This window comes from Meles meles, chromosome 7 (genome assembly GCF_922984935.1).
Source record: "Meles meles chromosome 7, mMelMel3.1 paternal haplotype, whole genome shotgun sequence".
NCBI lineage: Eukaryota > Metazoa > Chordata > Mammalia > Carnivora > Mustelidae > Meles > Meles meles.
The window spans coordinates 137,292,972-137,318,539 of NC_060072.1; the positions used below are offsets into that span (position 1 = coordinate 137,292,972).

The window sequence follows — 25,568 nt, forward strand, 5'->3', positions numbered from 1 at the left end:
TACATTTACATGAGCAACTAGAGGTCCTTCCCCTCCATTAAACTACAAATTCCTTAAGAACAAAGATAAATATATTATCTTCCACAATGCCAGGCACAGAGATGTTCATTAAATGTACACTGAGTGCATAACTGAACAAAAACTCGTCTGACCGAAGGCTACATGGGCACTTGGCGAAAGTCATGGCCAAGTTCTCTGAGCTAGGTCATCCTGACCAATGAAAAGGATAAAGATAGTTCTCAGAAACCATATACAGGGGCGCCTGGGTGGCTCAGTGGGTTAAAGCCTCTGCCTTCGGCTCAGGTCATGATCCCAGGGTCCTGGGATCGAGCCCCGCATCGGGCTCTCTGCCTAGCAGGGAACCTGCTTCCGCCTCTCTCTCTGCCTGCCTCTCTGCCTGCTTGTGATCTCTGTCTAATAAATAAATAAAATCTTTAAAAAAAAAAAAGGAAACCATATACATTTCAAAAACGTCTATAATCCCTTAGAAGATTCTAGGTTTCCTAGATCGAATTTATCCCTCACCAACACTCTCCACAGTAGATTAGAAACCAAATTACTCCTCTGGAGAGTCCATTTACACAGTGTTTAAAAAGCAGCCAATACAGATCAGTGATTCAAGTCGGGGCACAGATTGTAAATAATAATATGTATCTGGTGCCTGGCAGGGAAATCAAGGCTTGGGTGAGACAAATCAATCATATTTCCCTTATATTCAATAATTATGATCAGGAAACCAGAATATGAAGTATTAGGGAAGATGTTAATACAGAATTTGTATAAAACTCCCAAAAGAAACCTTCTCAGATTTTTTTTCATGAGAAATATAAGCTTGTTTCTATGAATGTAACTTTTTTTACATGGGGCTCTGCATGTATAGGGACTACATACTGATCGAGACAGAGGATTTCTTCAAATTTCTCATGGACCCCCATCAATAATAAACTTTGTTCAGACAACGTCATAAACCAGTTTAAATCATTTTCCTCATCATTCAGAAATTGTGAGAGGATTTCATATTTCCGATTTTTTCACTGATATATCCATTTCATGATGATGCATATAGACTTCAAATTCAATCCGACTTTTCATAACAGGTTGCTTAAAGTGACATTTTCCAAAGGCAAACTATGGAGACCATAAAACTCCAGGTTTTCAAAGGTGAAGGGGGAGGAAGAGATATATCACCAGAAAACAGGACTTGTCAGAGCTGTGAAACGATTGCCTGTAATACTAAAACAATGGATACATGTTATACATTTGTCCTAACCCAGAAGGTGAAACATCAGACTACAACCTAATATAAACTGGGGACTCTGGCTGATGACCACGTGTCAGTGCGGGCTCCTCAACTGTGACTAATACAACATTCTGGCGGAATATGCTGGAAACAGAGGAGGCTATGCATGTGTGGGGCAGAGTATAAAGGCAATCTTTGCGCCTTCCACTCCATTTTGCTAGAAACCTAAATCTGCTCTGAAACAGTCGATCTTCAAATTTTTTTTAATATTTTTTCTTTAAACAGGCATAAACGCTTTTTGCAAATCATTCTTTGTAGTCAATATCTCCTGAACACCATTATAGTGAGCACTTGTAATCTAATTTTTCCTGTTTAATTTCTACTTTGAATTATCAATAAACATAATACATAATCTCCAGTTCTTGCAATTTTCTATTAAGTTCCTTAAGATGGTCCATCATGTATTTTTACTGAAGCCATCTTTCAACTTAACACAGCCATCTTCCCACAAACCTACAATGTGAGAATCATTTGCCAAAAAAAAAAAAACCCAAAAAACAGTAACAACAAAAGTTCTTAATGCAAATTCTTGACAAAACCTTTCTTGTGGTCTACTAACACTGAAAGTGTGAAACAGCAGAGACTGATCTCATACTCACTAAGAATTTTTCGAAACTCGGTGTTAGGTTGGTGGTGGTTTGCAAATAACAGTCTTCCGAATGTCTTCAAGGATTCTGTAGAAAGCTCTAAGTAAATCTTCGTCAGCGTCTGCCAATTTATCTTGGGATAAAACTTCTGATTTAATAACCTTCTGGAGAAACACTGTCTCTACGTAATCTTGTCATCAACAGGGCTACTAACAATATTACTCAGAAACAAAACGTTTTAAATTTTCTTTTCTTCACTAGGTGTTCAAAATTTCCTGGCAGGCTGGCAAATGAAGCAATTCTGAATTCTATAACGTATCTGGACTTTAGTAAGGAATTGTGTGACCTTGTAACTAGCTGGTTGCATGAGTCATTCTAGGAGTTGTAACTGAATTCACTAAGGAATTTTTCTTATTTTGCCCTACCAGACCTTTAAAAAATTACAAATCTATGCAGCATAAGGTGGACATTGTGATTAAAGGCACCAGAATAGCCTACTAGGTACCTCTAGTTCATCTAATAACATTCCATGCAAATGAGGTTTTCGAATTAAGAAAGAATTATCAAGGTGCTCCAGTTCAAATGTGAGATCATCTTTTATTATATTACGTAATTAATGCCAAAATCTTAATTTTAGGCCTCTAAGTTTATCTTGTTAATTTATTGCTTTTGGGCTTTAACTCAAAAGCTTTTCATTATGATGGGAGGATAAGTATCTCAAACTTGAATCACTTAAAATATGCAGAATTTAAAGGGACTTTGGTATTTACGGTTTCAGAATATCATTTTTCAACATATTTTTCAGTGACCTTCATTTTAAGAATGTTTAAAATAATAATTAAAATAGGAAAAGATAAAACATTCATTTTCATTTAACTTAATTACAATTCTGGAAACCTCATTATAAAATTACATTCTTTGTAATCAAAACTTTGGGAAAATTACTTTTCTACGGCTTTGAGACTAATGGTCCCTTAAAATTTTATTAGGTCCCTTAATGAAATGAAATTCAATTACTTTTTTTTTTAAAGAAATAAACAGTTTTATTTCTTTAAAAAAAATTCCTAAAACCTTATCAAAATCAGGCACAGTAACTGTAGCAGTTATGGAATTAACAGGATTTATGTGTCACTTAACATCACCTAATATCAGAGGAAAATGAGAAAAAGAACAACTAGAAAAGCTGGATACGCTTTTTGTTTTTTTTTTTGTTTTGTTTTTTTAATGTCTGAAAGCTAAGGAAAAAAAAACAAATCTTCCAAAGTGGGACCGGAATGACCACGATCTGGAAGAAAAGGGAAAAACCTGGAGATGTACCCATTATCCACACTGCCTTCGCCTCAACACATTCCCAACTCATAAGCAGCAGAGATGAGAGGCTGAGAAGGTAGGACATGGGTCAGAAAGAGCCTCTGTAGGTCTGACGGGTCTGGAAAGACTCAAACCGGAGTTCAGGGCGAGTAAGGCAGCTCGGACTTGGAAGGGTCAAGATTGCAGAGAGAAGAAAAGCCCCAACCACTGTGTCCAGCAATCCGAGCTACTTTTCGGCTCAAGTATTCATGGAGGCGAAAGCAAACAAAAGCCAGAGGAAGAGCAGTTGAACCGAACGCAGCTGCCAGGGGACTGAGAAGCTGCACAGACATACAGTAGGTCTCCCCAGGCCCGGAAGATAAAAAAGAATTGGAGTTTGGGCCTAACAAAGGAGACAGGCACAGCTAAATCCCAGCAGCTCCGTTAGGAGCCCTAAAGGTGTGTACCCAGTTGAGATTTTGAAAGAACTCCACCAGTGGGGCAAGGGAAAGGTGGAAAGACACAAGGCCTCCCAAAGGAGTCCCGGTATCAAATGGACTCAATCTCCGGCTGCGTTAAGGTGATTGCCTCTATCCAAACTGCCTGGCAGAAACTAAACTATCATCAGAGCCGCTTCAATTTCCCAAAATGACCAGTATTCACTCAAGAACTAGACTTGGGGGCGCCTGGTTGGCTCAGCCGTTAAACATCTGCCTTTGGCTCAAGCCATGATCCCAGGGTACTGGGATCGAGCCCGGCATTGGGCTCCCTGCTCAGAAAGAAGCCTGCTTCTCCCTCTCCCACTCCCCTGCCTGTGTTCCCTCTCTCGCGCTCTCTCTTTCTGTCAAATAAATAAATGAATCTTTAAAAAAAAAAAAAAAAGAAAGAAAGAATTACTAGACTTGGAACACCTGGGTTAGTTAAGCAACTCCTGATTTCAGCTCAGGCCGTGGTCTCCGGGTTGTGAGACAGGGCTTCGAGCTCAGCGCGAGTCTGCTTCTCTCCCTCTCCCTCCGCCCCTCTCCCTACTTATACACACATGTGCACACTCATGCACACACTTGCTCTCAAAACTAAATAAATCTTTTTTTAAAATTACTAGACATTTCAAGAGCCGAGCTATTCCTTCCACGCTCTCGGTCGCATGCTGCCTTTCCCGGCAAAGCCAATACCACCGAGATGACCGAAAGGTAAAACCAACCCCAGAACTGTCTTCTAGCTATTAGTCTGCAAGCAGGCCTGTACCTGCAGTGATCTGGTAAGCTCCACAGAAGCCAGGACAGTGAGCAAGAGGCTGACACGAAGCAGCTAGCGGGAAATCAGAGCGGGCCCAGGAAAGGTCGCATCGGCACTTCTACTCAGGCTGAGCGGCTGGGGCTCCTCACCCGTGCCATCCCACCCACCTCACTGGTTTCCTTTCCCTCTCTGCAATCAATCAGCTCAAAGTTAAAGAGAGCGAGCAACATGTCCCTAACGTACATCAGCAGTTCCCAAACCCCGGTCTTTCATATCTCCATTCTCATAAGTTCTACATGACCCAAAAAACTCCTCTTAACATTTTTCTTAAATTGAGTTTGGGTTTTTTTTTATACTTAAATGTGTACTTCGGACCCTTCTGAACCAAGAGTTTGAGGAGCTAGTTATCCAGTATATGTGAAAATAAAGGGTCAGCATTTAGCAAAAACTGTTTGGGGATGCCTGGGTGGCTCAGTTGGTTAAGTGTCTGCCTTCAGCTCACGTCATGAGCCCAGCGTCCTGGGATAAAGTCCTACATCAGGCTCCTGGCCTGCTGCTCCCCCAGCTTGTGAGCTTGCTCGCTGTGTCAAATAAATAAATAACATCTTTTAAAACACACACACACACACACAAATTATTTATTAAGAATCTACACTTAGGAAACATTAGTTCTTTTATTAATTCTGTTAGCATTTGTTTGTATATTCTTTAAAAACTGTAAACACAGGGGGCACCTGGGTGGCTCAGTGGGTTAAGCCTCTGCCTTCAGCTCAGTTATGATCTCACGGTCCTGGGATGGAGCCCCGAATTGGGCTCTCTGCTAAGCAGGGAGCCTGCTTCCTCCTCTCTCTCTGCCTGCCTCTCTGCCTACTTGTGATCTCTATCAAATAAATAAATAAAATCTTTGGAAAAAAAAACCTGTAAACACAGTAAATGTTTATAGCATTGTTATGTGACACATAGATGTTGATGCCTTTTTCCAGCTGTGAGTTAATACATGCTTTCTCACCTAAAAAGCAGTTACTTCTGGTGGCAATCCATTCTATTCCAATCTCCCTAGCTCTCCATAAAGGGCATGCTTTCTACATCCAGTTATTAACTAATAACCTGAAACAATCATATGAATCTTCCTCATGCCTATAGACAATTACAGATGGTTTCTCCCTTCAATCACCTGTCAAGATAGGGAAATCAAAAACATGAAAATACCAGATGTCATATTTAATTATGGTCTCACCAAACAGTATCTTTTTTTCTGATGCACTTAAAATGAAAAGAACACACTGTTCTCATTCATGATACATACAGGCTGTATACCTGGTACATTTGACTTCCGTGCAGAGATTCATTTTATATGCCCAATTCCTTTTGGAGAAATAATTTAAGTGATTTTTGCAAGTACCACTGCCAAAAAATTACCCCAGAAGGTTATTTTTTAATTAGCCTAGTTTCTTACCAAAGCAAATTAATTTTATGCCAATTCAGCAAACCACAAAGCCAAATGCATACCCAATTCAATCATCTTTAATCTTTCAACTAAGAAAAATTGTCCTTATCTATTTTATCTCACTACTTCCCTGTCCAGAACAGAGCATTTTAGCAGCCAGAATAACATATGCTCATGAGCACAGCAGATCTTACACAGAGCTGAGAAACAGCTGTGAACACCTCCCTTACGAACAGGGCAGTGACACTGGACCTGATCTGCAGAAGGCTCTAAAGTCACTCGCTGGGGGCCCTCCCCATCAGCCCCGTGGCTTGCTCTCTCCTGGGCAGTGCTCTTTACACTGAGCAAGTCAAAGGTCAGATTCAGAAGAGCCGCCATATGTACTTCCACAAGAACGGAGTCGGGCAAATCACGGTCCCTCCCGTGATGTCCCGGAAATGGCCACACCTGTACAACGAGTAACGAGACCGGGTCCAAGATGGCGTCATTCATGCTAAGCCCCAGCGTGGGCAAACCAAAACTTAACTAAGTTTCTATGCCTGGCTCTCCCCGAAAAGGCAGGCCTAGGTCAACCAGGCAGCACACATGACCTGAGCCAATTTCCTCGAAAGCAGGAAAGCAACCCTGCCTTAGCCAATCAGCAAAGGCCTCCTTGTGCCTTCCTTGTTCCTGCCCATCTTGGTCTGTGAAACCTCTTCAGAGCTCCTTTCTCTCTGCCCGATTCATGAGTCACTGAACAAAGCCAGTAAGAGCCTTAAAATATACTCAGTTGAATTTTGTTAAGTCCAGGACCACCCGCAAAAAGCAACAGCACCCGTTCATGGTCAACGGCACTTCCATCCCTCCTCTCACCTCTGTGTCTGCTTCTCCTGAGCAGCAGCGGTTCCTCCCTCGGGTGATGGCTGAACGTCAGAAACACTCCAGTGACAGTGACGGGGAACAGCTTCCAACTTGCTGAAGGACTGTATCTGGTCAGGAGACACACAAATCAGAACGGTCCTCCGCCCTGAGGGACAGGCTGTCCGTCTTCCTGTCGCTCCCTCCATTTGGCATTTCTGACTGAACGAGGAAACCAGGGTGAAACTAACAGTCCAGCTCAAAAGTCAGCATCGAGCCAATGTGTCCCGGTCACAGGGCCTAACTCGGTGCCCTAAGAACGGTCATCTGTCTTTTGGGTTACTCTTGCGGTTTCATACATAATACTCTCCTTTCAGGAGCCACAGGCATTTTGGATCACATGAGAACTGTGGGCCCTTCTGTCCTCAGGAACATCCACGCCATACACAAAAAGCCGCATCTAGTCTAGGCAGGCCACGGAGCCAGAAGACTATTCGTGTACAATTATAAAATGTTTATAAATTATAAAATATTTTCAAGAAAAATCAAATGCGCCACATGGAAAGGCTACTACCAGTGGGCGGCAGCAGCTCTAGGATCTTAGACATCAGGGATGAGATGCGATGGGCAGGGGAGGAGAGTCACATGGTACAGACAAGGTGTTGCCATCGTTCTCCAAGTAAATAGCAAGAAAATGGCAAAACACATGGGGCAAGGGTAGAACGGTTATGAAAGAGGTAAAGGCCCAAAAGTGTCCATCTTGGTTCACCACTGTCCACTGGATCTTAAGAATATGGAGCCACATTTTTCCACCAATGCTTATTGGGATGAAAACTTAGATTGGCTCATGAGACTTAGCAGATAGAGAAGACCTTGAAATCAACCCTGAAGTTCCCCTCCTTAGGACTTGGCTGTGAAGCAACACCAAGGCAGCCAGAAAGGGGGGGGAGGGGAGGGGAACACTGGAGCTGGCCCTTAACCTGCAGACCACAGAAGACGGGAGGGGAAGGGTCCAGAAGACAAGTGTGGCCCAGCTCAGAGGCAGGGCTGCAGCAGAAGGAATGACAAAAACTCGGGCTCCCCTGAACGCTTTCTCAACTAGACCTGACTTCTGGACTTCCATGTTGCTCTCTGCGTTGCCCAGTTTTAGCAAGAGTCCTTATCTAGAACACCCCTCCATCCCCCAATACCTAACTGGGCTCATCCTCTACCATGCCCTAGGTGAGGTCTGATCGTGGCGGCCTGCCTTCAGAAGCAAGAATGCTGTTGGGTCAGTTGAGCCAGACTCTCCCCCCTACCCCTGATGTCTCCCCCTTTAGTAAGTTCCCATCCGGGGACCTCCACCCTACTCCCTGGCTATAAACTGCCCCTGGCCTAGGCTCCATTTCCTCACCCACTGCAAGACCCCACTGCTGCGGCCAGACAACCATCACGATGGCCTTCCCTTGAATAAAGCCCGCCTCACTTTCAACAAAGCTTAAGAATAATTGTTCCTTTAAAGCTTGAGTGTTTTTTTTTTTAAGAGGAGCAAGGAAAACATCTGACCAACGTGGAGAGCTCAGGCATGTTCCAGGCAATGGTAGTAGGTTTTCAGGAGAGGATTTATGTGACAAGGATGGAGAGAAGCAAAAAATATTCATGCTTAGCCCAGAAGTTTCCTGACCTCTAGCCTGCATCGTTCTGATAAGGATCAAATGCGCGCTGGTTGCTACATTCTCAAAGGGTCTGGTGACTGCCCGTGTATCTCACCGATTGTTAATATTGAACTGAATGATAAGCGCCAGGGAAATCTTGCCAAAGTAGTTTTACAAGCAGAAATTCAAAGAAAACATTTATGATCTAATACTCTCTGTATGTCTCCTCCCTCTTGGGCACCAAGCATGTAACCACCAGCGTCATACAGCAAAAGCACAGTCTGTCTGCCCCCGGGGTCTGGTCCCGGTGCTACTGAAATACACTTCCTAAGTCGCACCACGCAACTTCGTGAGAATTGTGTCTTGCCCTTTGAGCTCAAGGACCCCACAGCAATACTGTGACTGATAATAAATATATATTTGGTCTTCTTCCTGATTCCTAGCACAGAGCTCCAAAAACCCTTGGGATTTCCAAAGTGATAAGAATAAAAGGTGTCTTCTGTTATTCATAACAGTCCACACCCCTTTCAAACACACCTGAGTTTATGTCAATGCGGTGACTTTCCGGAGAAGCCCTAAGTGTGGAGGGGAATCAGCTAAGTGACTTGGGTTGGCACTCATAGCCCCAACGCTGACCTCCGAGGAGGAAGGAGGGGCAGGAGACCGAGTCCTTCACCGAGGGCCAATGAAAGCCGCATGGACAGGGTTTATAGAGTTTCCAGGTGGGTGGACCTATGGAGGTGGGGCGGGGGGTGCACCGGGAGAGGATACAGAAGCTCCGCGTCTCTTTCCCTGCACCTTGACCTACATTATCGCTTCCACCTGGCTGCTCGGAGCTATACCTTTTCTAATAAACTGGTAATCTAGTAAGCAAACTTTTTCCTGAGTTTGGTGAACTACTCCAGCGATTTAAGGGAACCCGAGGAAGGGATGGCAGGAACCTCTGATTTGTGACTGGTGGGTCAGAAGCAAGGCTGACCACCTGAACTCCACCTGAAGGCAGGGAGCAGGGCGGGGAGTGTGGGGGCGGGAGGCGGTCCTGTGGGATTGACCTGGTGCTGCATCCGGGTAGTGTCAGAACCGAGTTAGGGTGCGGGACCCCCAGCTGGCGTCACAGAATTGCCTGGTGTGTGAGCCCTGGGCTCAAACCCAGGCGCAGGGCTTCAGTGCCCAGAAAAGGCAGCTCTAGAGAAGACAGGGCTACAGGGACCAATGGAGAAGCCCCATCCTAGGGAGGCCTGGGACTGAGAGCAGCACGTGGGGCTGGAGCACCACCGGAAGCTGGCCCGCTTAGCAAAGAAATAAGCACAGTGAGGAAGCCGACTGCTCCCCTAGAGACCACCAGAGCCCGGGGAACAGGCTTGATGGCACAGGCGGGGCTGCCCTTTGAAATTCCACCTGCCTGCTGCCGGCTGGGCCAGCGGGATCAGAGCGGAGATAAGACGGACACCGTCTGGGAGGGTTTTCCAAACAGAACGGAATTTCAGATACGAAGCCAAGTACAGAGAGTCTAGCTGCAGAGCCCCACCCAGCATGGATCTCTGCCGTCCCCAACAGCTTGAGCTGGCATATGGAAGTGGGAAGCAGAAGACACGTCAGGGAAACTGTTTATTACAGTTGGGATAAAATAAAAGGTAAATGTTGGAAGGAAAGTGGGAGATAAGATTAGAAAAGAATTGTCTCCATCGCCAGCCAGAGGAGTTTATGCGGGGGAAGGGGAGCAGGAAGGAAAGGGCAGGTTCTAAACCGTGTCTGAGAGATTGATGTACTGGAACAAATGGTAGAAATGCTGTTATGTTCAGAAATATAAGAAAGAAAAAAAAAACCACACCATTTGGAAGACACCTTCTCTAGCAGGTTTATGAGCGTGGGGGTCGTGGGTGAGAAGGTGGAACCCAGTAGAGACATCTCTGCAGATCCCAAGTGGGAGGAGGGGTAGGAAACCACAGCCTGCCACGTGCTGTGAGGAGGTACTGAGCACACACAGCCCATCAGGAAGTTATGCATAAAAAGAGGACGACAGATCCTTCCCGGATATTCCCAACAGAGGTACTGGGTTTTCACTGTTGGCATTCTTAAAGTCAGGTACACCTGAGCTAGCAGATTGATGATGCAAAGAAGAAACCTGGGTAAATGACCCACAAGGAATACTTAAAGGGACAGAATCAGCAGCCCAGCTGACATCAAAATGCCTTTATATCTTAAAAAAAAAAAAAATGAAATACATTCTATTCTGAATCTTTTTCTTACGGAAAGTTTCTCAGTGTAAAATCTCTCTAAGTTTCACAATGTGTTCATGTATCTGCTTCACTGTCCAATAATCAAGAAATACAGGAGACCTATGTTAACTTTATCAAGTCAAATCATAAATTTTAACACAAATTGTGTGTTTTAATGAAATGTGATGAGCGGAACAAGTGTAGGAAGGAAAAGAATCGGTTTTCCAATTTTTCAGACCCACGTTTCATTTTATTTTTAACAAATCAACACAACCACATCACCGCTTGAGACCTTCCAAGCTTAAGTACTTCCATGCTAAGTGATTTACAAGACCGAGCTGGCCTCCATAATGGCCCTCTGAATCTAAGTGTTCAATAAATTGCCCAAGTGAATAAAGAGGCAAGGCAGTCGGGGCATCTGGGTGGTTCAGTCAGTTAAGTGTCTGATTCTTGGTTTTGGCTCAGGTCACAATCTCAGGGTCAGGGGAGTGAACCCAGTTGGGCTCCCTGCTCAGAGATAAGTCTGCTCAAAGGTTCTCTCCCTCCGCCCCTCCCCCCACTCACATGCACTTTCTCTAAAATATGTAACTTTTTTTTTAAGATTTTATTTATTTATTTGACAGACAGAGATCACAAGTAGGCAGAAAGGCAGGCAGAGAGAGAGGAAGGGAAGCAGGCTTCCCACTGAGCAAAGAGCCCGATGCGGGGCTCGATCCCAGGACCCTGGGATCATGACCTGAGTCCAAGGCAGAGGCTTTAACCCACTGAGCCAGCCAGGCGCCCCTAAATATGTAACTCTTAAAAAAAAATTTTTTTTTTAATTTAAAAATTTTAAAAAGAGGCAAGGCAGGATCTGAACTGGGATGTGACAGAGAATCCCTTCACCGTCCTCAAACTGCCACCTCTGTGTCCTCCCATGACTCCCTGCAGTGTGGGTCCTCATTACACCTTCCTCATAGTTTTTGTGTGAAGTACAAAACGTAGTTTGGGGATAGCTCTTAGCACATAGAAGGTCCTCGCTAAAAGCTAGTTTCCTGTTTCCTTTTGTAATCACTTTCTTAAAAACTTTGATCTTTCCACTATACAACAGTGCCTCTTCTCCGTCCCTGAGACCCCCTAAGTCTACCTCCAGCCGCACAGAAGATGCTGTATTACACATGTTGGCTTGTCTGCTAACAGGCCAGGCCTTCGCCCATTATCAATTTTGGGTCCCTAGTTTCCAGAGTGGCCGGCACGTAGTAAGTGCTCAACAAATGGTTCTCGTTTCAATTAATTCTGGTCAACATGCAATTCAAATGTTCTATCCACTTAGGTTACCTTAGATTTTAGCCTGAAGGCAACCCAGATATTCAAACCATAACAGGTGATCTGTTCTACCACATCCATGAGTTCAGAAGCCAGTGAACTACAGCCAAGTGGGCTGCCCCCCAGTTCTCTAAATAAAGTTTTATTGGAACAGACATAGCCACATTTACTCATTTGTTCTTCTGTGTTACAAGGGCAGGACTGAGTAGCTGCAAAAGAGACCTAACAGCTCACCAAGTTTAATGTATTTACCATCTGGCCCTTGACACAAAAACTTTGCAGACCTCTATTAGCTGGATCCACTGAGGAGTCAAATTTGAGAATATTTACCATGAGCTAATCGCTATCTTCGGGTGCTGGGTATATTGTGGTGAACAAAACAGATATGGCCCTTGCCTTCACAGAGCTGCCAAAGTACAAAAGAAACATACAAGGACTCTAATAAATGAATAACCAAAAAACTACTAACCGTGATAAACACAGTAAAGGAAAAGTGGGTTGGTTAATACTATGTGAAAGAATGACTATGGAAGGGGGACATATCTTACGTTGGGTACATGGGTGTTAAAAAGAAAACCACAAGCCCAAAATGGCATCAGTTAGGTCAAGACCCTAAAATGGGGCTTAATTCCTAACCTAATGGCAGTTTCAACGTCTCTGAGAAATGCAGTTTTAGCTGGACGGTCAGGAATTTCCAGGGGCGCCTGCATGGCTCAGTTGGTTAAGCACCTGCCTTAGGCTCAGGCCATGATCCCAAGGTCCCAGGATAGAGCCCTTCATCAGGCTCCCTACTCAGTAGGGAATCTGCTTCTCCCTCTCCCTCCGCTCCTCCCCAGCCCTCTCTCCCTCTCTCTCAAATAAACAAATAAAATCTTAAAAAAGAAAAGAGAAAAAAGAAATTTTCCAATGAGGCCAATGGCCATACAGGCCCTCTTGATGCCACAAAGGAAGATGAGCTTATCTGCCTGATAAGACCCCTTTCTTCCTCCCCCTAATGGAAAACTACCTTGCCTGGAACCATCCTTTTCCTTTGCTAATAACTTTCTTCTCCACTTGTAAAAACGCTCCATTTTGTACAAATGCTCAGAGCTCCCCTCTATTTGCTAGAAGGGATATTACCTGATTCTCAAATCATTTAATAAAGCCAACTAGATCCTGAAATTTACTCGAATTTTGCTTTTTAACAGGGGGGAAGTTTCTCTAAGGTGAAGTTAAACAGACCTGAATTAAGGGGGCGGGGAGGGGACAGTCAGGTCAGAGAGAACATTCTAGCCGAAGGTCCATCATGAGCTTAGGTTCTGAGGAAGACCACGGTACTAAAAGGACAGTGAGCCTGGAACAAAATGAGCCAGAGAGAAATTCTGATGAAATCTGAACGGAAACGTAGGCAGGTGTTGGATTATATTGCACCGTGTGAGACATTTTATCGCCTGTATTTCTTAAAACCACTTACATTATAAAAACAGTTGAGAAAAGGTTAGGGGCTAATATTTCAGAGTCACACAACCATTCTCCCTTATTACTAATAATAGGGAGCAAATCCATCTCTGATTACATCTGGCCTTTGCTCAAAAGTGAGGACGTTCTTTTCCTATAACTATCGGGGCTTCCTCACATTTTGATCACCTTTAGTTATCAGCTCATAGTTATGATTCATAAAAAGCATTAAAGCTCTCAAAAAAAAAATCAGCTATTGCAATGGCAATCATTTTTTTAATTCCAGACTGATAGGTCTTGAATAGTAACGTCAGATGTGTTCCCTAAAAACAAACCATATTTAACTAATCTACATAATAAAAACACAAAAGTAATGCTGCCATTCAGGTAATCCGTAAATATGGAAGGGCAATAGGACATAAGTAACCGGTGTATTAAGACAAGACTGAGGGGCGCCTGGGTGGCTCAGCCGGTTAGGCGTCTGCCTTGGGCTCAGGTCATGATCTCAGGGTCTTGGGATGCTGTCCCTGAGCCCCACATCGGGCTCCTTGCTCTGCGGGGAGCCTGCTTCTCCTCTCCCTCTGCTGCTCCCCCCTGCTTGTGCTCTATCAAATAAATTTAAAAATCTTAAAAAAAAAAAAAAAAAGATGAGATTGAATTTTGTTAGGAATTCAATCTAATTGAATTTTGGAAACTTACGATTTACTCTTATCAAAATCAAGATTTTCTCAGTAACAAGAAATATTACTAACAAAAAATTATTCTAAGCATCTCACCCACATAAACTCATTCAATCTCCATAAAAACACTATCTAGGGGCACCCAGGTGGCTCAGTGGATTAAGCTTCTGCCTTCAGCTCAGGTCATGATCCCAGGGTCCTGGGATCAAGCCCCACATCAGGCTGTCTGCTCAGCAGAGAGCCTGCTTCCCCCTCTCTCTGTGTCTGCTGCTCTGCCTACTTGTGGTCTCTCTCTCTCTCTGTCAAATAAATAAATAAAATATTTAAAAAAAAAAAAACACTATCTAATAGGCAAGGTTTTTCCCTAATTTGCAAATTAAGACTATTTAGGTTTAAGATGGGTTAAGTAGCTTGGCCAAGGTGGCTCAGCCCAGGGTCTTAACCACTGGGCAAGACACCTCCCAGCAATGATGTCACTCACACTCCGGCGCTTTCCTGAGGTGGGGTTCCAGCTGCTTTCCTGGATCCGTTCTTAGAAGCAGGGTATTATGCCCATGAGCTTAATTTGTGCCACAAAAAAAATAAATACTGAGAAGGATGCTACTACAGGAAGGAAACAAAAGCGTGCCCTGATCTGTATTTCCACAACCATACCGGCTTCACCATGAGAGCCGCGTGCAGTTACTGGGCAGCTCTTACTCGCCAGGCCAGTAGCGTTAGCTTAGGAACTTCATTTGATATTCCTGACAAGCTATTACTAGTCCTGATTCACAACACAGAAAATGAGGTTAAGAGGTTCAGCATCTTATCCTAAAGCTCCTCTCTGGCTTCCAGCACGCTGTCTATAGGCCAAGGCAGTCTCCCCTGAGCTGCTGAGTCCATGGACTCGGGGATTATATAAATATGACTTCATGTGTCTAAAACCTGGTTCATCTGACTGATTCAAGAGCTTTGTCAGAGGGGCGAGTACCTTCCATGTTGTAATTCCATCACTCAAGGGGAACCAATCCCTTCCCAAGAAAGTTCTGTGACAACAGGACTATGCCGTGTCCTCAGTGCCCAAAAAGCAGCTAGACTTCAGTAACTGCTCAATAAATCGTGGTCAACTTTAACTGAATTTCATGAGCCTGGCCTACATGAGACCAACTTGGGCCCAAGTCCCCCTCTTCCTTAGATAATAAAGAACTAGGATCACGAAGCAAGGAAGTGAATCTGATGTCAGTCATAACAAAATCACCATCAACATAAAATCATGAATTATCCACAGAAGTTGGTCTATACAGTTAGAATATTTTAAAGATGAAACTAGTAAGTGGTACTTCAAATTGGAAAAAAAAAAATCAGATCCTTTTATTTCAAACTGTGATTCAGACTGCATAAGACTAAAATATTCAGAAAGGATAGAACACCAGAAAGGAAGGAGACAGGAGTTGGACTTTGGGAATCCGGGCTCCAGGGCTGGTTCTGGGGTTCTCCTAGTAACAGCAACATGGTCACAGCCAGCCCTATGATCCCCAGGCCTGGTTTTCCCATATGCAGGCTAAAGGGAGGAACTTGATGATCTCCAAGATCCGGAACAGCTTCTCCATTCAGTGACTCAAGGGAGCCACTGGGAGACGCCACTAGACTCTGTGATGGTCAGCAAAGACCGTGACGAGCTCCAAGGATAAAGCGGTGTCTGCGCTGGTCCTTGAGGGATGTGAAGACCTCAACGTGCATTAAGGATGAAGTTAAGGCACATCTCAGCCTAAAGTATCACTGACCATACCTTCATTTAGCAACAAGTCTGGGATTTTTCTCCAACGCTACATTCCCTATACATACATACATATACACACATAGCCATCATCACAATATACGGGTAACCCAGCAGTCCAGCCTTTAAATTGTGTTTTAAAAACATTCTTTTAATTTTAAAAAAGAAAAAGAAACACCAAGGGTAGCAACCTGCACTTTCCTTCCTGGGTTGAGAGGAGTTGGGGAGGTTGGCAGGGGGGGATCTGTTTACAGGGCCCTGCTTCATGTGACTACCCTCCAGCCTGTTTTTCTTCAATGTTCAGGAGGAAATGAAAGTATTTGCTGTAAAAGATGTATAAAGATATCAAATGAGACAGAAATGTCTCTGAGGAACCCACTGAATTGGAATTTATGAGAACACCAGCTGTTGTGTTTGGGCTCCTGGCTTAAAGAGTTTAAAGCTTGAGAGCTATCTGGGAGACCACAGTCCTTCGAAATAAGTGCATGTTACTTTTCCTCTTAGTGACGTTAAAGGACACTGAGGATCTCCTTGTGCGACGGCCCCCAACTCTGGTTTTTTGGATGTTTTATTACAACAGTAAGCTGACTCGCGAACTAAAGGCAGAATCATTTCACCTTGTCATGTATGAATTCTCCTTCACTGCTGGTAGGAATGCAAACCAGAAGAGCCCCTCTGGAAGACAGTCTGGCAGCTTCTTACAAAACTCAACACACTATTATTACACGAGCCAGCAATCACGCTCGTTGGTCACTTCCCCAAGGGAGCTGAAAACTTACATCCCACGGTTATCTGCAGCAGCTTTATGACCACCCAAACCTTAAAGCGATCAAGACGCCGTTCAGTGGGTAAATGGATCAATAAACTGTGGTACGTCTATATGATGGAATCTTATTCGGCACTAAAAGAAATGAGCTGTCAAGCTATGCAAATACATGGAGGAAAATTTTTAAGATTTATTTATTTGAGAGAGAGACAGCACACACGTGGGAAGGGCAGAGGGAGAGAGAGACTCTCAAGCAGACTCCACAATTAGCACACGGACCCCAACACAGCGGTCGATCCCACGACTCTGAGATCACGACCTGAGCCAAAACCAAGAGTCAGATACTGAGCCAACGCCAGGAGTCCCCACGTGGAGCAACTTAAATGCGTATTACTAAGGGGAGGAAACCAATCGGAGCAGGCTACATGCTGCGGAATTCCGACTACAGGACACTGTAACAGAGGCAAAACTATGAAGACAGTAAAAAGATCACTGACTGCAGGGTTTGGGAGTGAAGGGATAAGGAGGCAGAGCACAGAGGATTTGGAGAGCAGTGAGAATACCCTGAATGAGGCCGTGATGATGTATACACGTCATTTGTCCAAACCCACAGGATGCTCAACACCAAGACCGAACCATAATGTGAACTACGGACCTTGGGTGATTATGACGTGTCACTGTTGGTTCATCAACAGTAACAATGTACTAGTCTGGCGGGGGATGCTGGTAACAGGGAAGGCGCTGGTTGTGTGAGGGTTACAGAGTATATGGGATACTCGACACCTTCCCCCTCAATTTTGCTGTAAACCCGAAACTGCTCTAAAAAAAAAAAAAAAAAAATGAGGTCTTACAAGTGTTTTTAATTGCATGTGCCTAATTCAAAAAGACACCAAAAAAGCTCACATAGGATTTCTAAGCAAAAAAGATTTAATCAAGATTTGAACTACGCCTCTTTGCAGATGTTCGGACTATCTTTCCGGAAGCAGCAGGGAAACTTGAGGAATTTTCATTTAAAGACAAATGACAGTCACAGCCCTTCTGCTTTCACAGAGAAGGAAAAATATTAGGCGATGGGGCCAGGGATCACTATCTAGCACCTCTAGGGGATGTCCTGAGTTGGTCATGGTCACACCTGCTACTATCACACCAACAATTCAATAAGTCTGTTGGCACGTCAATAAAACAGGATATAAGGATGCTGTTCTGCTAATCTGACTTGATCCAAGAATATAGTTAAAACGAATGTATGCCCACATATCCTTTAAGCACTCCTCGCTAAGCATAGCTTCTTTCAAACAAGACTTTGATAAATATTGAATGGCAGGAAGCTTGTTTGTCCTCCCTTAGGGCCGAGTCTGGAGAGTAGCAAGACAAACACAAACCCACTTGCCTCAACAGGAAGTCTAGGAGCAGAGCTGAGATTCTTCCATAAAGCTGAAGGACATTACAAGAATTCAGGCTTGAAGAAAAAGCCGGCTCGCTGCAGCTTTAGGGAAATGTAAATCTGTGAGGTCGAGACTCTCCTCTGAAAATCAGGCAGACTAATGGATGATCAAAGTATCCATGTTCTAGGACACAGAGCTCTCTCTTCAGTATCTAAGGTGGGAAAACACCCAAAGTAGAAATAACCAGACATCTTCGGCCAACCTAAAATGCACCGCCAGATTCGCAACATAGATCAGTGCTGCTGCTGCTTACAAAAACCAAGGACAATTATTTGTAAAACATCCTCCAAAATGTATTTACACAGATGTAGCAAATGTGTGAAAATGCAAGGTATACACATATATGGGCACTTTTCCGCAAGTATTTTACTTTAAAAAGTTTTATTTATAGCTCTACGTATATTAAATGTGTGTGTCTATATGTAAACATAATAAACAGATATAATGTTAGGTATCAATAGTACTCAACTAATGAAAAGAAGTGATATATTTTGGAAATGTCATTTATCACCATTGAAAGGCTGAAAATATCTTCTCGAAAATAAGTTTGTTCCAGTTGCTTCTGGAAATGTTTTTAATGTTTTAATGTTTAATGTTTTAAAATGTTTTTAAAGTCAATCAAATGGAACAATTAAAATGTCATTTTATGTCATTACAAAATTATACCCTATCATTCAGAACTGAAGGAGGAGTTTCCCAGACAAGGGAAATTAAAGGAGGTCCTCGCCACTAAACCAACCTTACAGAAAAGGTTAAAGGGCCTTCTTTAAGTGGAAAAGAAGAGGCTGTAACTAGAAATAAGAAAATTAAGGGGGAAAAAAATCTCTCTGATAGAGGCAGATATATAGTAAAGACAGTGGATGAGTCACTTAAAACGCTACTATAAAGGTTCAATGAGAAAAATAGTCAAATCACCTATAACGCCACTACGTGGTTAAGGGATACAAAAAAGGATGTAAAATATGATGTCAAGAACAGAAAATGTCTATGGGGGGATAAAAATGCAGGACTTTGAGAATGCATTCCAACTTTAGCAACTACAGGCTTAAACCAGACTGCTGCTATATGTATAGGCAGATACACATATGAAACTCATGGTAACCACAAACCAAAATCTCTAAAAGATACACAAAAACAAGAAAGGAACTCAAAATAACACTAAGGAAAACCAGCAAAGCACAAGGGAAGAAACCAAAAGAAGACAGAGAAGAACTACAAAAACAACCCGAAAACGATTAACAGAACGGCAGCAAGCGCATACTTCCAATAACCCCCTGAAATGGGAAAGCTCCAATCATAAGGCACAGAGAGCGAACAGATAAAGAATGTAAGACCCATGTGATGCTGCCTACAAGAGACTTGGTTCAGACCTAAAGACACACAGACTGAAAGGGAAAGGATGGAAAAAGATATTCCACGCAAATGAACCCAAAAAGCAGGAGCAGCAACACTCTTATCAAACGAAAGAGACGTTAAAACAAAGACTGTAAACAAAGGGCAAAGAAGGGCATTACAAGAGGAGACAGTATCTGTGAACATGTGTGCACCCTGCCCAGGAACACCTATTCTAGACAAAGGGAGTATCTATTTCTTCATATTTGAACGGACACGCAGGGAGAAGTCAATAGCAATACAGTAACGGGGGGCGGACGCTAGGACTCCATTTGCACCAAGGACAGATCAGACAGAACACGAACAAGGAAACACTGGCCTTAAAAGGCTTGTTGGAGCAGACGGACTTAACAGAGATTTACAGAACTTCCCGTCCAAAAGCAGAGTACACATTCCTCCCAAGTGCTCATGGAACATTCTCCAAGACAGAACACTTCTTAAGGAACAAAGTAAGTTTCAACAGATTCAAGAGACTGAAATTATATCAAACATCTCTTCTGACCACCACAGCATGAAACTAGAAACCAATTACGAATAGAAAACTGCACAAAATAAATAAACACAGGGAACCCAAACGACACACTGCTAAACAACCAGAGGGCCAACTAAGATATCGAAGGAAAAATAAAAAAAAAACCTGGAAATGAACAAAAATGGAAATACAACAGACCAAAATCTACGGACACAGCAAGAGCTTGTGAGAAGGAAGTTTATCGCGATACAGGCCTCCCTAAGAAACAAGATCTATCTCAAATAAACAGTCTAAGTTCATACCTAAAGAACCAGGAAAAAAGAAAAAAAAAAAAAAGAAATAAAGCCCAAAGTTAGTAGATGGAAATAATAAAGATCACAGTGGAAAAAAATGAAATAGTTTTAAAAAAATTAGAAAAGATAATGAAGACTAAAAGCTGGTTCTTTGAAAAGATAAAAATTGATAAACCTGTAGCCAGAATCATCAAGAATAAAAGAAACATGGTCCCAATACAATCAAAAATGAAAAAGAAATTACAACTGACAACAAATACTTAAGATCATAACAGATTACTACAATTGTAGGCCAACAAATTGGGAAAACCAGAAGTGGATAAACCCTAAAAACACATAGCCTTCTAAGACTGAATCATGAAAAAAAATAGAAGAAATGAATATAGTGATTATGAGTAATAAAATTGAACCAGCGATTAAAAAAAAAAAGTCCAGGACCAGGTGAATTCTACCAAACAATTAAGAGTTAGTACCTATCTTACTCAAATTATTCCCAAAAAAAGTAAACAGGAAGGAATGCTTCCAAATTCGTTTTATGAGGCCAGCAGTACTGTGATATCAAAATCAGAAAAAGACAACATTAAAGAAAATTACAGGCCAATAACCCTAATGAACACAGATGCAAAAATCCTCAGTAAAATAGTAGCAAACTATGGGCACCTGGGTGGCTCAGTGGGTTAAAGCCTCTGCCTTTGGCTTGGGTCATGATCTCAGGGTCCTGGGATCACGCCCCACATCAGACACTCTGCTCAGCGGGGAGCCTGCTTCCCCCTCTGTCTGCCTGCCTCTCTGTCTACTTGTGATTTGTCAAATAAGTAAACAAAATCTTTTTTAAAAATAAAAATAAATTTTAAAAAATATATTAGCAAACTAAATCCAACCATACATAAAGGGTCAGAAGCCATCATAAAATGGAATTTATTCCAGAGATGCAAAGATGGTTCAACATCCATAATCCAATCAATGTGATACAGCACATTAACAAAATGGAAGGATAAAAATCATATGATCATCTCAACAGATACAGAAAAATCATATGACAAAATTCAACATCTATTTCCAATAAAAGCTCTCAAAGAAGCATGTGTAAAGGGAACATACCTCAACATAATAAAGGCTATATATGATAAACCCACAGCTATCATTATACTCAATGGTGAAAGCTGAAAGCCTTTTCTCTAAGATTAGGAACAAGACAAAGATGCCCACTCTCACCACTTTTATTCACACACACTAGGAAATCCTAGCCACATCAATTAAGCAAGAAAAAGAAATAAGAGGCATCCAAATTGGTAAGGAAGAGGAAAACCATCACTTTTCACAGGTGACACACTACATATATAGAAAACCCTACAGATTCCACCAAAGAAATGATTAAAACTAGTAAATGAATTCAGTCAAGTCACAGAATACAAAAATTAACATACAAAAATTGGCTGCATTTCTATACACTAATAACAACGTATCAGAAAGGGAAATTAAGAAAACAATCCCATTTACAATTACATCAAGAAAATACCCAGGAATAAGACAGAGGTGAAACACCCATACTCTGAAAACTATGAGAGTGATGACAGAAACTGAAGACACAAATAAATGAAAGGATGTATCACGCTCACGCACTGGAAGACTACTGTTAAAATGTGCATACAACAGACTTGAAAACAGCCAAACCTGGGGATATCTCATCCCCCAATTCAAACTATGAAACAGCTATAGTGATCAAAACAGTATGGTACCAAAACAAAAAATACACTTGTAGATCAGCAGAACAGAACAGAGACCCCCAAAATAAACACATGCATCTATGGTCGGTGAATCCATAATAAAGGAGACAAGAATATACAAAGGGGAAAAGACACTTTTCAATAAGCAGAGCTGCAAAAACTGGACAGGCACGTGCAAAAGAGTGCAACACAACCTCCCCTACACCTTGCACAGAAACTAACTCAAAATGGATTAAAAGACTTAAAGGTAAGACCTGAAACCATAAAACTCCTAGAAGGAAACAGGCAGTAAGCTCTTTGATATTGGTCTTAGCAACATTTTGGGGGGGGGAGGGGGGTCAGTTGCCCCAGGCAAGAACAAAAAAAGCTCAAATAAACTAAAAATCTTTTGCATAGCAAAGGAAACCATCAACAAAATGAAAAGGCAACCTACCAAATAGGAGAAGAGAGCTGCAAATCATACAGGCAAAATATATAAAGAACTTAACAAAACTCAACAGAAACAAACAAAAAATCTGATTAAAATATGGGCAGAAGACCTTTTCCCAAAGAAGACCTACAGGCTGTCAACAGGCACATGAAAAGATGCTCAACATCATGAATCATAAACGAAATGCAAATCAAAACTACAATGAGATATGACCTCATACTAGTCAGACTGGTTATTATCAAAGCTAAAATAAAATAAGTTTTGGTGAGATGCGGAGAAAAGCGAACACTCTTATAACTGTTAGTGGGAATGTTCACCGGTGCAGTCACTATGGAAAGCAGTATGGAAATTCCTCGAAAAACTGGAAGTAGAAGTACCCTCTGATCCAGCAATTCTACTTCTGGGTATTTATCTAAAGAAAACAAAAACACCAGTTCAAAGAGATACATGCACCTCTATGTTCCATGCAGCACTATTTACAATGTCAAGATATGGAAGCAACCTAAGTACATCGACCGATGACTGAAGAAGATGTAGACAGAGAGACAGACTGATACACACATACACAATGGAATATTACTCAGCAATGAAAAAAAAGAATGAGATCTCATCATTTGTGACAATATGGATGGACCTAGAGGCTATTATGCTAAGTCAGTCAAAGAAATACAAATCTGTATGATTTCTTACATGTGTCATCTAAAAAACCAAACAAATGAAGAAACAAAACAAACAGACTCAAAAATACAGGAACAAAGTACACAGGAGAGAGAAATACAAATCTGTATGATTTCTTACATGTGTCATCTAAAAAAAAAAAACAAATGAAGAAACAAAACAAACAGACTCAAAAATACAGGAACAAAGTACACAGGAGATAGGGACAAGAGGGGCAGGTGAAACAGGTGAGGGGAATAAGAGATACAAACTTCCAGTTATCAAATAAATTAGTCAGGGGGAGGTAATGTTCAACATGAGGAATACTGTCAGTAATATTATAATCACTTTCTACAGTAACTGACAATAACTAGACTTATCACAGAGACAACTTCACAATATATCAGAATAGCAAACCACGATGATGTACATCTGAAATGAAGAGGATATTGTATGTCAACTACAGTTCAATTTTTAAAAAGTTAACTTATTTTTACTATATAATTATGTATAAAAATCTATTTCTTTATATGATAACTTAATAAACTCACAAGGATTTCTCTTTCACTAGTACAAAAAAAAAAAGAAAAATTGTCTGGTATTAATGGTTCAAAAGAAATCTTGCTAGTCTAAATCTAAGAGAGACTGGTAAGTTCATGTGTTCTAAGTTAACTGGAAGGGGCGCCTGGGTAGCTCAGTCAGTTCAGTGTGTGCCTTCCACTCAGGTCAGGATCCCAGGGTTCTGGGATCAAGTCCTACACTGGGCTCTCTGCTCAGCAGGGAGCCTGCTTTTCCCTCTCCCTGCGGCCCCACCTGCTTGTGCTCTCTCCCTGTCAATCAATAAATAAAATCTTAAAGAAAAAAAAACCGACATTAACCAGGGAGTCTTTTCTGTCTTCTGGTACAATTACTAATGAATTCTAGTTCAAAAAACAAACAAAATTCACAGCTGAAGAAAGATGAAAAGTATTTATTTACATTAGTGTATTTTGTCACATTTCTTAGGCAACCTCTTTACCGATAAAAATTAAAAGGTAACTGGAAAACCACATTAGCCATTACTCAGTAGGGCCTCTCCAATGGAAGACAAAGCCCAATGAGATATGAAATTCTTAGCCACTCTTACACTTTGCTCACCCACCACTACCGCAGTACTTAAGGGACAAGCATTCAGAGACTATGAAAGCCAAGAATTTAAAAAGTCTGTCTACTTTAAGACAAATGGCATCAAGAACACAATCAAAAAATGCAAAGACATAAAAGAAATTTCTCTCCACCAGAACACAATTATTCTTGGCATTAACAACTGGAAGTTCTGCATTTGTTAGATCTCACAGATTTTTATTCTCATCCCTGTGTGAATTATCAAAGCTATATATATCTCAGAATCTTGCTTAGACAATACATTTATAGTCTAAGTTTCCCGAAGGAGTTTATTTTTAACATAAAATATTCTTCAACAATCAAAAGTACTTCACGCATTTGACACTGTGGAAACAAAGGATATACAAAATCTCATAAAATGCACCAACTTTCTAATGATCTAATAAACTAGAAGACTCTGGCTCTCGGAACCAAGAAAACCAGTAAAACAGATTTATAGAACAATCACAGACATCCAGTGTTTACACAACGTCTACACCCAGAGACTGAAGCGTGACACTCCTGTATCACATGCCACGTAGGAGGCTGCCTGGAAAACCTGCTTCCTACTTCCTGCCACCAAAACGTGAAGGAACCTGAACATCTGTGAAAAATCAGCTGGCTTTGTCACCACCCCGTCCTCGTTTCCCATATGCCTTCAAATTCAACATCATAAATAACCCCCAACCACAGCTACCCTCAATGTTTATTTTTTAACCACATTTCATTCTGCTTTCATTCAATTTCTACGTCCTTTGATGTAAGGTTCCCAAGACAGAAGCTGGATAATATGGCTCTTTGCATCAGCTCAGGGCCCAACATAATGCCCTTCATTAACGGTATTCCGTAAATCTTGGCACAACAGCTAAAAATCTTTATTTAAAAAAATTTAGGTCCAGACTTAAGAGGCATTGTTGAACCTGAAAATGCTGTCATACAAATTCATCTGCAAGTGCCATCTGTAAGCTGACATCTCCTTGCCCCACTCGCATCACACAGTTAGGAGTCCTCTTCCCTAACCGTGCAGGCATCTCAAACTCAACGTATTTAAAACCGAACTTCTTTCTGCTACTCCCTCCAAACGGATCTTCCGCCTCCACGTCCTCTCTCAGGGAAAGTCAGGACCAACCATCCAGATAGGATTACACAACAAGTTTATATTGTTAAAAGGTTAAACGAGAATACTTCGAGTAGCACCATAAGAACAGTGAAATCTGCGTAAAAAGGATTAAGGCTTGAGAGGATTAAGAATAACCGCCCTGAGACGCCTCTGTGACTCAGTTAAGTGCCGACTCTTGGTTGCCACTCTTGGTTTCCACTTGGGTAGTGATTTCAGAGTCCTTGGATCCAGCTCCGTGTTGGGCTCCCTGCCCAGCAAGGATCGTCAGTCTCTCTCTGCCACTCCCCCATCAACCCCCACCCCCCGACTTCAGCACGCACGGACATGCTCTAAAATAAATATATCTTTAAAAAAAAAAAAAAAAAGAAAGAATACCAGCCCTAATATCCAACTGC

The 25,568-nt window shown here is 42.0% G+C and overlaps 1 protein-coding gene across 4 annotated transcripts in view; it reads right to left on the minus strand.

The window, feature by feature from the left end:
• The window catches only part of MPP7 (MAGUK p55 scaffold protein 7), a 306,784-nt gene that overhangs the window by 255,737 nt on the left and 25,479 nt on the right, over nucleotides 1–25,568 (minus strand). For 3 of the 4 annotated variants that reach the window (XM_046012745.1, XM_046012743.1, XM_046012746.1), the window contains exon 2: nucleotides 6,713–6,828. The exons of the other annotated variant lie outside the window; for it this stretch is intronic. The gene's annotated coding sequence lies outside the window, so the exon portion shown is untranslated. The remainder of the gene's footprint in view (nucleotides 1–6,712; nucleotides 6,829–25,568) is intronic. 4 annotated transcript variants of the gene reach the window in all.